Below are 13,857 nucleotides of genomic sequence, written 5' to 3'. Positions count from 1 at the left end.
AGCCTTTTGGGGTATACATGCCAGCAGCGCTTACTTGGTTCCTTCCTAGTATTTTGTCCCTGATACACAATGCCTTGCATATGCATTCGAGCATTCAGTCACCACCCGCCTCTAATTCGGGATATGACCGTTATAGTGAAACGCTTGGATTGCTTATGGCTAATCGCGGATGGTGATAGCAAGAGACGAGTTGCTAGGGAATTTTAACCGGCTCTCGCAGTGAAGCTCAGGGCTGATACATGCCGCTGTCTTTTTTTAGTTACGAGAGCGAATAAGACAGTCCTTGGCCTCTCTTGATTTAGCCAAACTACGGCTGTCAATGCGAAGTCAACATATCCATTCCCAGCGGTGGACCTTTCTTCAACCGGCCCGGCCTTATCTGCCGATAGCTCCGCGGCAAGGCGGTTATGCTTCAAACGACCACGGCGTACGATCAAAGAAGTGTGATTTATTTCTTATCCTGCAAGGGACGAACGCCCACCGAAATCCAGAAGGAACTGCAGCCCACGTATAGGGAAAGGTGTTTCGCTTTGAAAAAAGTGAGGTGGGGGTCGAGTGAGCTCGCAAAACGCCGTGAACACTTGCATGAGAATGAGCGTTCGGGGAGGCTGGGTGCATCACTGAATGACAACATTTATCAAATTCAGTGCTACTATCGCCCAAATGTGTGAACTGGTTTGGGGACAATATGTAAAAATAGTGCAACGTACCCAGAATAGAAAGCATATCTCTATTACCTGTATGTACCTAATTTGGCTAATTAGAAATAGGAGCAACGACTTTCTCATGCGGCCTCGTATCTTTTGTAAGAAAAGTAAAGGAGTAGCAAATACTGCACGATGAACATAATGTATTAGACTATAAGGTATGAGGCGGTATTCTGGAGTTCCCTGCGGCCTTCTGTTAACAGCAAATCCACGGATAATGCCAAGTTGCTGAGAACAGCTTGTGTCACACACAAAGAGAGACAAATGGTTAATTTTATACTGAAGAAACCTTCAATTTCAGAATCATTCCTAACTCCTGTATGCTATTCCACATATAGGAATGCGGCACACTAGCAATGAACACTATAAATAGTATGCGCATAGTCAAATTGTATATTTGCAAGGAACATGTCAAGGCTGCATGGATAATATTTTGTGTGAAAGTCGCCAATATAGTCCTGAAAAGATTAAACCGAAACTTTAGTATATTTTATTTTCTACATCCATTATATGTACAGTTTAGTGCAACAAAATACGGAGAACCGAATGAAGTCGGTCGACATGAGGTTGTTCCGTATTTGCACCATCTTTGGCCTTTTCGTTGCGCCAAGAGAGTACACATGAACGTCAAATAATCTATCGTATTATCTTCCTCATTCTCCAGTAACACACATGCTCCAAGACCAGAGTACACGCAACACTGTAAGTGGCGTGCCTACCTTGATATATAAGCAGTAAATGGCGTTTCAGAACAACTTATGGCTGGAACTTGACGATCAATAAAGCATCGGTGATGCAGGCTGGCCACGACGACTTGTAACGGAAGCAAGCAAGACGCACTGCCTGTAATACACTGGTGATGAGGAGCGGAAACCAGGGGCCACCTGGTGCCGCTCCTTTGATGTCAAAGTTGCCACGTGATCCCCATTTCCTAAGGACAACCCCGCGGGACTACATCTGGGGGTCCTCATGGCGGGATCTGTGTGCCAACATCGAGAAATGGGCTTCCTTTGCTGGAGCGGCCTTCATTGCTCTCAGCTCTCTTCGAAGGCATCATTTACGACAAAAAAAAAACGCTATATATATATATATATATATATATATATATATATATATATATATATATATATATATATATATATATATATATATATATATATACTAGCGATGTTGACACGTGAACAACCATTCGACAGAGACGCCAGCAGAAGTCTTGATCACAGCTCGACGTCCTTGCCCGGCGCCCCCCTTGTCCACCTACCGGACAACAGGAGAGACTTTCCTTCTCGGTCATCGAGAAAGTTGGCCCTATGCATAAATCAGAAAGCAGACATCGATTGACTTCTACCCTCGGCGATGGGTGGGCAAAAAATCCGGAAAAAAATATCTAATGAAGGAAAGCGGACTGGGAGAACGCAAACGGCCACATCGCCTGGCGGACGAACAAAACAACACTGCTGCGCGAGCAGGCTGAGTGGTTGTGCCATGCTTCCGCTGGCACAGACCGCACTACGTCGCGCGGTGGCGCTGCATTTCGCTTCGTCGCCCGACTGGGGGGAAATGAAGTGCACCACCGAACCCGCGCGGACTGGAGAACGCGGTGCCCGAAGATACGTGCTATTGTGCGCGGTAGCGTCGAGCAATTTGCTCCAATTATAGCCTTTCGCACCTCTGGCAACAACCTGCACACCCTGGCATGTGCATAAATAGAACAGCCACTGCTATTACGCGCGAAATGGGTCCACCTTCGTCGCTAATGCGAGGGATTTTCATTTCCGCTCCGTTTTTGCGATTGTTTTCTCCCTAGTGTTTCGGATGGTTTTAGGTGTCCGTGTGCACTTCGATGTGTTCGACTTCGTGGGGATTACTGTAGACAGAGAAATCTCTCTCAGTAAGGCGTCGCGCAGGAAATTTGCATGGGTAAGGAATGCCATCCCCTTTCTGATGTCGTCGTGTTAGTGCTGTAGGAGCTGCGTGGCAATTTTACAGCGCACGTCTTGGTACCACGAAGTTTGGCGATTAGAAATGTTTATAAGAGTCCGAAATGCTCCGAGGTAAAGTTTTCTTAGCCCAAATATTCGATGGTGTACAGCGCTGGGCGCGCTAACTCGAGATGGTATTTAACCTAGTTAAGTTTGCATTCATATGTTCTAGAACACTCCCCTTTCTGATATCGTAGTGTTTGTACTGTAGGTGCTGTACGGCAACCTATACCTCATACTGCTCGGTAATACGAAGTTTGGTGATAACAAGTGTTTACAAGAGCCCTAATTGCTCCGAGGTAAAGTTTTCTAAGCCTGAATATTCGATGGTGTGGTGCTTTAGGTGCGCTAACTCGAGATGTTCATTCAACCTCGCTAAGTTTGCCTCCTTGTGTTCTATAATGGTTGTTGAGCGGTGGACATCCTAAAACAATTTTTGAAACAATGCAGACGGAAATACTTTATTCGTTCGTTGGTTCGCTTGTGCATTTTTGCTTTATTAGTCATAGCATCTACACTGGTATTCTTATACATATTGCTGTGATTTAGGGAGACCTGCTATTTTTTAACATTAGTCTGTTTAGTTTACGCTATTGTTCATTTACTTACTTCGAAGCTATGTTAGGTGGGTATCAGCTATATTAAAACAATTAAGCAAAGGCTCACAGGGAAGCGTGTAAAATGCCCCTAAGGATTTCTCTAACGAAGGCGCTGTTTTTTCTTTGTTGACGGAAGAAGTCGGAATAATTATCCGAGATTGATAATGCGACCTAGCAAATGTAAACATTATCTTAGGCTTTTCTTTTCTTGATTACCATAAATCGTCAGCGTTTATTTCCATACAGTTCAATGCTGTATTCCTGCAATGTACTTCTTTATCGTCGTTGCATCAGTTTATATTCTGCCATGACAGGTTTCGCTTCAGTTCTATTGATCCCTAAACTTGTGTGAACACTGCTACTCTACTTGTATACAAGATCCTCCCCCACTCTTATATGGGACATCAGACGTCTAATTAGGTATTAAACAAAGCCAAACGCCTTGATGAGAAGGTGATCGTGTGTCCAAATATTTTTCGTTAAGCCGGTGATTTCGTTGTAAACACTCGCACCGTCCCATTCCTTCTACAGCAGGCTAAGCATGTTGAACAAAAGAAGACCCTTAGTCATCATGAATGACAGAGTTGCTTAAGAGAATAGCGAATTGTTTTTGTCCCCACTTTGTCGAGCATAATGTGCGACTGTAGCTAACTTTAACTGCACCGACGTTCCCAGCATCCTTAGTTGAGAAACACAGGAGATAGGCAAAAAAAAATTAAAATCGGCTGGTTCTCGAATGGCACTGTCGCCTCCCTTGCCGTCGAAATCCTTCGTTCGTTTGCAGGATCTTCATCGCTGCTGCCTTCGTTAACACTTGCCTCTTTTCCGCCCTCCGTGGATTTCAAGACGCTGGCGGTCGTCAGTTACAATTACGTCATCGCTTCGTCATCAACTGCGAGATATTCATCAGCCTTCACTCGAACTGATCAGCTGAAACAAGCAGCCTATGAGCGGAGCGATTTCTTCAGCAGTGCTACTTCTGACATATAGACGCTCCTTTTTTTTAATGCGAGGGTTTATGCCTCAGGACACACAGGGGTATGGGATGCGGGCGAATAAGGTTGATGAAATGAATGAACAAATATTTGCTGATCTAATAAAGTCCAGGAGGGATCGACAATGATGTCCCTGCATCCAAGCAGCGTAATGGCTAGGATTATGCGGTGAAAGTCCCACTGCTGCGAGGTGCCGGAGCCTCGTCGGTTTCAACGCAGGGCAAACCCACCGCAGGTGGGGGATGTCGGCTTCAGCATTGCGTGACTTGCAGACTGGACACCCAGGGCGGGGATATAACTGGCGAAAGTGCGGCCACCTCCGCTTTTCTACTGCGCCGCTAGCGCAACCATTAGCGCATGCGCAGAGCGCACTTTGACGACGTCTGCCAAGGGTGGTGGCGGAACCACTACGTGGCGTTCGTTGTAAAGGATCAAATTAGCCGTCGGGGATGCCTCTACTTTTTCGTTGTACAGGCTAACTTGTTTTGTGGCCTTCGTTGTAATGTCGTTCGCAATACAAACGACAGATAATAATTCAGCCGGAACCTAATCAGTCATTTGTTATATAGGTAATTTCTCTGTAAAGATGCTCGACTGTAAAATGAAACGAAATGTGCTGACCTCGCTCCTGATATTACGTGCTTTGGCGTTCCGACCAGGGAACAATCAGCAACAAGTTTTTAATTGACCAAGTGCCGCATCATCAGCCACAAAGAACGCCTCAAGTTCTAAGGTAGATCAGAATTTTCGTTAAGTCTGTATTGACCGTGCCTGGCTTCTTAAAGAAACAAGACTATCAGTGGACGCTCAAATAGGCGTACTTCAATATTGCTTGATCGATATCACACAGTTGGGCTCCTTTTGTGACTTGTGGCTGATCAAAGAACAGTTCAACACAGCCAAGATTCTTCGAAGCTCTGCGCCTTGTGCGGTGATTGGTGCTTGGAACAATGGAACTGCTATCAAAAACACTCAGACGAAGGTAACACAATAAACATACTATACGGATGTCTCACACGCATATGATGGATCAGCTAACGAGGGTAGCTAACGTTGCATTCGACAGATTCGTAACACAACTGCCCTGCGCGAAGAACTAGAAGGTTATTTTGTCGTATTGTAGTCCCCTTCAACTCATGCTGTCACAGACGGTTTGACAGACGCATATGGGGGCTCAAACAAACGACAGTGCCATATATATGCTAATCTGAAGTCTCGCATTCAACGGGCATGGCTTGCATAGCAGAAGGCTTGACGGAAACTGGTTTCCTCCTGCGGTTGTGCGTAATATTGACACGGTTTGCTATGTAGAACACGCGGTGATTTCAAACACTCAACTTCTGCCGAAGTTGCTTTGCTGCCTAGTTTGCATGCTAGGAGCACTTGCAGTGATAGCGTAATATTGAATTCCCGGCATGATTCCGGAAGACAAGATTGTAATTGATTTTACATTTGAGGTAGAACATGCTGAACTGTCTGCCATGCGGATACGAAAACGACGTGATTATATTTTGCGCAAGGACTTTGGCCTATTGAAAGCAAGGAAAGTTGAAGCAGTGCAATTTGAAAAAAAAATAAGACATGCTGGAAATGAATTAACGATTGATTGTTTTTGCAGTTTCTAACCGAATGACAATAAACTTCACTATATGCCTCTTAACTCAGTGTCGTGTACTGCATCACTGGTGACAACGTGGTGTGTCCCTAAAACCTGTCACGCAGAAACAAACAGCACTTTACATACTACAACAAAAAAGACCGTTGCGTGCCATGAATGGAAGCTCTGACTGAATTCACCTTACTATAGACATTTCACTCAGTAAGAGAGGCCCACTGAAAATCACTATGGCTCACATGAAGGCTAGCAACGAGACACTGCAATATGTACCACTACATGTTACTAAAATTATGCAGGAAATAGGTAGAATAGATGCGGTGTGGCCTAGTTCTGGCGTATGAATGCATGTACGAGGTTATGGAAAAACCTGTTTAATACTGCTTTTTATTCGAAAATAAGGCATTTCATTGTATTTGGTTGGTTCAAGTTGCTTTGGATATTTCGGACATTAGAAGGGGTCCTCAAGGAAAGTGCGATTACTTGGTTTCTTATACATTTACGCATATTTTCCCAATGTTTAGAGAAACAGATCAATTCAGAATGATAAACTAGAACAACGCCCAAAGTGACACAAAAAGCCTATCATCTTTGAGCAAATACTGATGTTTGGGTAACAATGCAACACCGAAAAAGTCATATAGATAAATGTGGCAGTGCCTATATAATTGAAGCCGAAAATTTAAGTCTGACCAGATGACTGACGCTAATCATGGTTATTAGTTCGGAAGAAGTTAAAAAGAAGTAGTTGCTAACTTGATATGAAATGAAAGAATAAATTAGGCCCAATGCGAACACGCAGCCAATTTCGTTAAAACGAAAAAAACAATGAACATACATTTCAGAGAGAGCTAATGAAGTCAGCATTATCTAAACTCTTGCTGCCTTTTGTCGAGTTTCGACACAGATTAAGCGGTAATCGTTTTGAAGACACACTCCAGATTGTTTTGCTCGAGCACAAATCGGATTACGTCAAGCACTTGGAAAACGTCTCTTTGCTTCCCAGTTATGTTCTCATAATTAAAGTGGCAGTAATGCTTAGAAAAAAAAACACTTCACAGAGCATCTGCACAGATATAATCTATTGTGTGGTGAGAGCTTGTAAACAGAACAAAGCGTGAACTGTACTTTACGAAGAATCCGACTTCACAATGGTGTAAGTCCTTGTGCGGTGCGTTGCTCTTCGAATCAATACGCTGCTCGAGAGCTTATCGGCCGGCAATGAAAAATAACCTTTAGAATTTTTTGTCGGATGACATTATCCGCTCAATCTATCGGAGGGCGTGAACTGTAATAGGATTCAGTGTACAATGACTAGTGCATTGCGGAGTTTGAAAGCGGATATGAGTTTATCCGTACACGAGCGCGTACTGCCACAAAGGATACGCAATTCAATGCTGCATGTTGACTCCTCGATAGAATAAAACTCGTGAAAATGTTGAGGGAAGAAAAGCCCATTCAGAGCGTAAAGCAAAGCAAACGAGTGTTTGGCCGAGAACCTTTAGTAAGGTGCTGTGCGGCTTGCAGGGACACTGGCACCTATTCTTATACATAGAGATTCGGCCAAATAGAAGGTGCAGTGGCACGGTGCAATAAGTGAATGAGGATACGTCGGCAACTTGCTTTATATATCATTCGAGATAAAAGCAGCAACGCTGTGGCGACGCAAAGTGAGGTAATAATGGAAGCCATGTATGCGGACGGTGGAGGTTGTCACATGGGTTGGTGTAGTAAAGGTATACTTAAAATACTTAGTCGTTATTGAACTAATTTATGCGTCATATATAGCACCTTAGAGTGCAGTGTTGGAGCATAGTTACTTTTTAAGACAACTGAGGAGCTTAGGAATTCGACTCGATGACAAACGCATACACAAAGCCAAGGTAATACGTTCAAATTTAGGAAGATGGGAGCGTCGAGCACATCTTTCTGCAATATTAATCGAAACCACTTTCTGAGCTTATCAGACATGAAATAAAGGCACAGACGTGAAGTATTACAAGGAGCCGGTATTAAAAGCAGCCATCATATTATAGACGTGCGAGCCGGCATTGCTCATAGTTCTTTTCGTGCATCATGAAGCGAGTATATAAACAAAATACAAAGAAAAAGCAAGTCAAAGGGGCAAAATATCACACAAAATAGTGGGCAAGGAGATTTGGTCGAAATGAACGCTACCGGGCGGTGGATGTATCAGGGATATTTTTAAGCCGTGCGAATGATTGAGGAGGCTCGCACGTGTTTGTAGTGGGGAAATGTTCGCCTTAAGAACACGCACCAACTTAATAAAAAACGCGTGACGTTCTACAAATGAGTATCAAAAAGAAGAAGACCTGCATTGTTCAATAGACAGACAACTGTACCTCGGTACGGAGTAAACCACAGGCAAGTCTCCCAAGGAAGGCAATTTTCCTTGCAGAAGCAATGTCTCCGGCTCAGGCTTTGTCTGACATGTTTTTGTTTATTGTAATATGAATTATTTTATCATAGACTGATTACCTCTAGTATTACCGGATACAAGACTCCTTACTTGCATGAACTGGGGCTTGACTATTTAGTACTGCCAGTGGATTTATCTAAACAGTTAATATACTAGGTATTCACAGAGATGGTTGAGCACATGCATTTCAGCAGCACTGTTGCGCTGGAGGACCATCGAGACTGATTCTACGCCCGAGCTTTGGCACCTTGGCGTTGATAGCACAAACGCATTCTGAGTATGAGCTGGCTTGACCGCGTCAACTTGCTAAGGCCGTGCATCAATTTCACCACGGATGACCGAATAGAGTCGAGGAGCACTAGTCACACTTCTAAATGCATAGTCGCTTTTCTAACTTGTCATGGATAGTCTAGTGTCCTAGCGATGTTACTCTTCCCTCTGGTACTTCCGTTTTCGACATCCATGCGTTGCCCACACTTGGCCGGACAACCTTCGTTCGAATTTTTTTACCCCTAAGCACCACAGACAACTTAGTGTGGTGTTCCATTCATGAGAACGGAGCCGCAACCATCGAGTAGATTGTTTTTCATTTGTCAGATAACGAATTCCTCACATATTGCTCGCAATATTCTTTAGACGAATTTATTTGGTCCGCTTTAAGCTGCAGACTAACAATGGTTAATTATGCTAATTGGAGTGTGCTGGCAGGGGGGTGACATAGGTTCCGACGTAACTAACCCATTGTTGGTGATCTTTCGGGACGTATTCTTGCGATATAGGTTTTTCATTAAAGGTTAGACGTGAGGTTTAGGTCCGGTACTCATATGACTGACCGAGCCACTGGGCAGCTGTTTATTGAGCACAAAAGATAGAATTAGACTGTTCACAAGAAAATTAGACTATTTTTGCACTTTCACAAGGCGAGAGCCATTAGACAATCACAACACCAGGAATAGATTAAGTTATGATCACTTTGACGGCCGATGTGGCCATCAAGAATTTTTATATATGTATAGTGCAATCGTCGGCAAACAGTGGCATGCCGGAGGAAATGTTTGAGGGTAAGTCATTGACGTAAACTACAAAAGCAGCGGACCCAAAATGGTTCTTGTGATATGCCAGAGGTCACATCAGAATGAGAAGAAGAATTTATTACTGGTAACTACCAATTAAATGGAAAAAAATTATGAATCCGAGGTAGCGTTTGCGGCTCTAGTCCGAGAGCAGATAATTTTTAAATAAGCCATAAGTGAGCGACACCATAGAATGCTTTAGAGTAGTCTAGAAACATACAATCAGTTTGAAGGTATTATCCATGTTAGCATACTAGTGAGATGAGAATTTAAGTAGCTGTGTGTCACACAAAAATGATTGCCTGAACCAGTGCTGATTCACAAAGAAGTTGTTAGACTCGAGGTGGTTAAAAATAATAAATGTAGTTATATCTTCGAGCATTTTGCAACAGATGTAGGTTAGTTAGTACGAACTCTTGTGACCACTTTTGAACACAGGAACTATGTTGCCAACCTTCCTGTCATTCGGCAGTGGTCCAAATGATAATGAATGCATGAAAATGATGCATAGGATTTGACTTGAGATTAAGAAGATATGTTTTAGTTCCTTGGGATTTGCCTCATCTATACCTGATGAATGCGATACTTTGAGATTAGTTTTGTTATGCCTTCTACCGTAATGTTAATTGGAGCCATAAATCAAAAATCAACACCGTAAACAATGGGCACTCGGGAATGATCTTCAACGGTGAATGCTAATGCAAAAAACTTGTTAAACTGGAACCAATATTGTTGATCGGACTGGTCTGGTCATCATTGAAGAGCGTTACGTTGTGGGCGAGACGACCAGCAGCAATGTTTCGCCAAAACTTTTTCGCCTCCGACTTAAAAGGGGATGGTATATCATATGAGTAATACCTGTTTTTAGCTGAGGTTATTTCGCCGCAGTGCTTCTTGAGACAGTCTTTATAAAAAGCCCATGCACATGTGCAGGTCGAATTTTCAGCTCGTTTATGCCGTAGTTTATCTCGGTTCCATGAAGTACGAAGATGCTTGTTTAAGGAAGGTTTAGGCTTATCATTAGTGACTGTAATTAGGGGAACGTACTTATAAACTAATGCTAAATGAGTACCTTTATTGAGCCTGAGTCATCATTAATTTAACGATAAGAAAAAGAGCGTAGGAATGTACCAGTGTAAATCGTAGTTAGATCATTTTCATATTAAAACAGTTAGTCTAAAAATATTCACGGATCTTATTACCATGGCGCCTGCAAGTGGTAACGGAATATTAACCTGCAAACGCAATAAGATGTGGTCACTGAAACCGTCCAGGCAAGAAGTAAGGCCATTTGTTTAAGGAACAATATTCGATAACGGAAACAGGACATTGAAGCTTCGTGTGCACTCAGGCACTACCTATAACATGATGAACGCTAAGTTGACGAATCCGGCCGAAGCTCGATTGGTAGGTGGCAGTCGGAACCAATCGACCACCAATAGAATAAAGTCGCCGAAAACATAAACGTTTTTCGCGGAAAGTTGCTAGACAGCACTTTCAATACTGTTGTGCAGCTCTTGAACGAAAGTGGAGTCCTGATCTGGTGGGCGTTATCAAGCACAAGTTAATTGTTTAACGGGGCGACGTTCTGATATCAGACAACACAACTTTTGTGGTAGAACTTTGTGTGATCCATGCAGATATCACCGAACCGAGGAAACATGTGGCGGCGTCTTAGTGGCAGCATATTGCTTTACAAGCGCTACATGTCTGGGGCTGGTAGTATTGCCAACTTTTAACAACGCAACTGCCTGACTCTAAACATGCAGATGACTCTTTCTGCGCAGGTAGGTATGCCAGAAACATTATCTAGAGGTCTCTCCTTTGTTCACTCACGTGTCCGAGCCCTGATTTAGTTTCGGTGATCTGAATGATTGCCTTATTCAACACGACCAGGTTGTGTTCTGAATACAGGCAACCGTTTACGTAGCGTAAGCGTTTCGGCAAAGGCTTCAGTCCGGACAAACAATTTTAACCGTCCGTAAACTACCGCAGCTGACAAATTGTCGTCTGGCTATATATATTGCAATGACATTAATTCAATGCATTATTTTGTAACATCAAAAATATCCCACGAAAACGATGAATCAGCGTGCTCTTTGTGCCAGTGCTGTCGAAATACTTGAACATTATTTGGCTGACAAACACAGCCATATGACAACGTATTAGTCTCATTGAAAAGGAGACAGAGGAAATGTTTTATCAAAAGGGCGTCGTCAGTCACGTCGGGTGCTGTTTCAGATAGGCTCTATTCTTTTTGTTGTGTGACGTAACCAATGTGCACATAAGTAGTCACGTCAAGACAAATAATTTAGGAATACGTTATCTGAGGTATCTTCACTATTCTTTATCTCGGTAGAACTTTACACATTATTTGATTAGTAGAACAAGTAATCAAAATACGTAGTTTTCAATCAAGACAATCTGTTATTCAGATCGATGTTATGTTAAAGCACAGTAAATATATGTAAATCTTGATTGCTTATCTGAACCGGCCACCGCCTCGCTTTATCGACATGAAATAAAGGTTTGTCAATCGTGAAGACAAAGACGTTAATAAAATGAGATGCTTTCTTTTTGCTTATCACTGTGGCGATTGTCGTATCAGCTCGAAGGCCTTCTGTGGAGCCAGTGTCTAATAAAAGCCCTGTAAGAAACGTAGCTTAATTAAATGATTTAACAGGATGGCTGATTGTGCAACTTGGAGCTTCATATTCGTAACTGTACAGCGTGAAGGTTGAACGTAACGTTTTTCTTTCAGTTGGCACTTTCACTTCCTTGTATATACTCGGCGCACTCATAAAACACCTTCACTTGGTAGGCTTCGTTGTCCTTCTCACTGGTCTCGTCCACGCTTAACCTTCGCACTGTACATTTGCAATGTAAAATGATCGATTGATCTATTTCTTGCCGGTAGAATAAAGCAATGAACATATCATGAAGCTTATTATGATTGTTTTGCAGTTAAGCGGTGCTTACGATGCCGTGTGTCACAACATGAGCCTTTATATGCGGTGAGCTTTAAGGTATTGTTATGCAGGATGAATTTTATGTACACGGGTGAAAACAATTTAGGTAACTTCCGGGAGACGAGAAAAATACCCTTGACATGAACGAGGCGTCCCCGTTTGTGTATGTAACGCGGTCGTTTTAGACGGAGATGGTGAATTACGTCGAAGATGTATCGCTTGTCAGCTTACCTTTCGTTGATATACAGGAGCAGCGCCAAGATAGCCAAGTCAGAACGCTCTCTCCAAAGCAGCCGGAGTGAAGCGCCGTTCCCTTTGTTGAGTCACAGCAGCCAAGCCTGACGAGAGGTGCACTTCGTTTGGAAAGTACAGCAGGTGGGGGGGGGGGGGCGGCTTCCCCTCCAACGACAAAAACCACACACAGCACAGCCGCGCGTCTTCCTTTCCCCAACTCTCCCTCTGGACTTGAAAGAAGGTCTCTCTCTCCTTCGAAACTAACGCCTAAGCCTTCACGTGCCGCCGGAATTCGCAGCCACCTGTTGAAATGCGCGCCAGTCCGAGCGGCGCGGCACAAAGACTCCCGTCTTGTACCGGATCACTGAAGTGTACAGGTGCTTCGTGAGGAAACGCTCCCTTCGTCCTGCTCCTCCTTCGAAGGGAATGGGGGAGTCTCGGTGACCACAGTGGGGAGAGAGAAGGCACCGGCTCTTCCCGAAACGTGGCCGCCGTATCGTGTGATGGGCTACGCAAATCGGGATGCGTTGAGCTCGGCTCGCGCGGACCGCCTGGAGATGAGACAAGGAGGGCTTCGGTAGCGTGTTCGCCCTCGTGGTTTTGGGCAAATTCCAAGCCGCACCGAAAGCCCAAACAAACGCGCCGTCGTCGACAACGTTGTCGCGAGCGCGTCCTCTTTTGCGCGCCGTTTGCCTTTTGTACCTGCGGCCGGTCCCTCTCCCACGGCGGCCGACCAATCGGAAGAGTTTTGGCTTTCCCTAATGGGGAGCCGCCATTGGTCGATCGGCAGCGCCCGGCCAATGCCAAATCGCGTGGTTCCCCGCGCGCCGTCTGTGCTTAGACAGGGCGCCCGCCGCCAACGTCGCCTTGGTCTTTCGTTTGCGTCGACGCTGATAATCTCTTTATTTTGTCCGTACGCAGCCGCCTTTTGTTTAAGGACACATGGACGCGTCGTTGTGTAAAAACAGCGCTAGACCGTCGGCGGCGTGGGCAGCTTCTGTCTCGTGCTTGTATTTTTTTGCCGAAGCGTGCGTGTGCTTCGTGTGGTTTGCGTCTTGGTGTGTTGGTATGGTAATTGACTACTCAAATGAAAAAATGGGCTCTGCATTTTTGTTCGTCAGCTAACGCTTTAACGGCGCGACGAAGTTACGGGCTAAGCCGATCGTAGTGCATTTTGTAGTCCGAGCCCGTCGCATCTGCTGTCCTGAGTGTGGAACGAGACAAAGTTGATTGAAGTGCCCTT

At 44.2% G+C, this 13,857-nt stretch overlaps 1 protein-coding gene across 1 annotated transcript in view; it reads right to left on the bottom strand.

Annotated features, from left to right (window-relative positions):
* Positions 1-13,271, bottom strand: part of LOC142564927 (uncharacterized) — a 180,716-nt gene extending 167,445 nt beyond the window's left edge. The window contains exon 1 of the mRNA XM_075676134.1: positions 12,612-13,271. The gene's annotated coding sequence lies outside the window, so the exon portion shown is untranslated. The remainder of the gene's footprint in view (positions 1-12,611) is intronic.
* Positions 13,272-13,857: the final 586 nt, after the last annotated feature.

Source organism: Dermacentor variabilis, chromosome 11 (genome assembly GCF_050947875.1).
Source record: "Dermacentor variabilis isolate Ectoservices chromosome 11, ASM5094787v1, whole genome shotgun sequence".
Taxonomy (NCBI): Eukaryota; Metazoa; Arthropoda; class Arachnida; order Ixodida; family Ixodidae; genus Dermacentor; species Dermacentor variabilis.
Note: the sequence above shows the minus strand (reverse complement) of the source record. Positions and strands in the feature narration are given on the sequence as shown.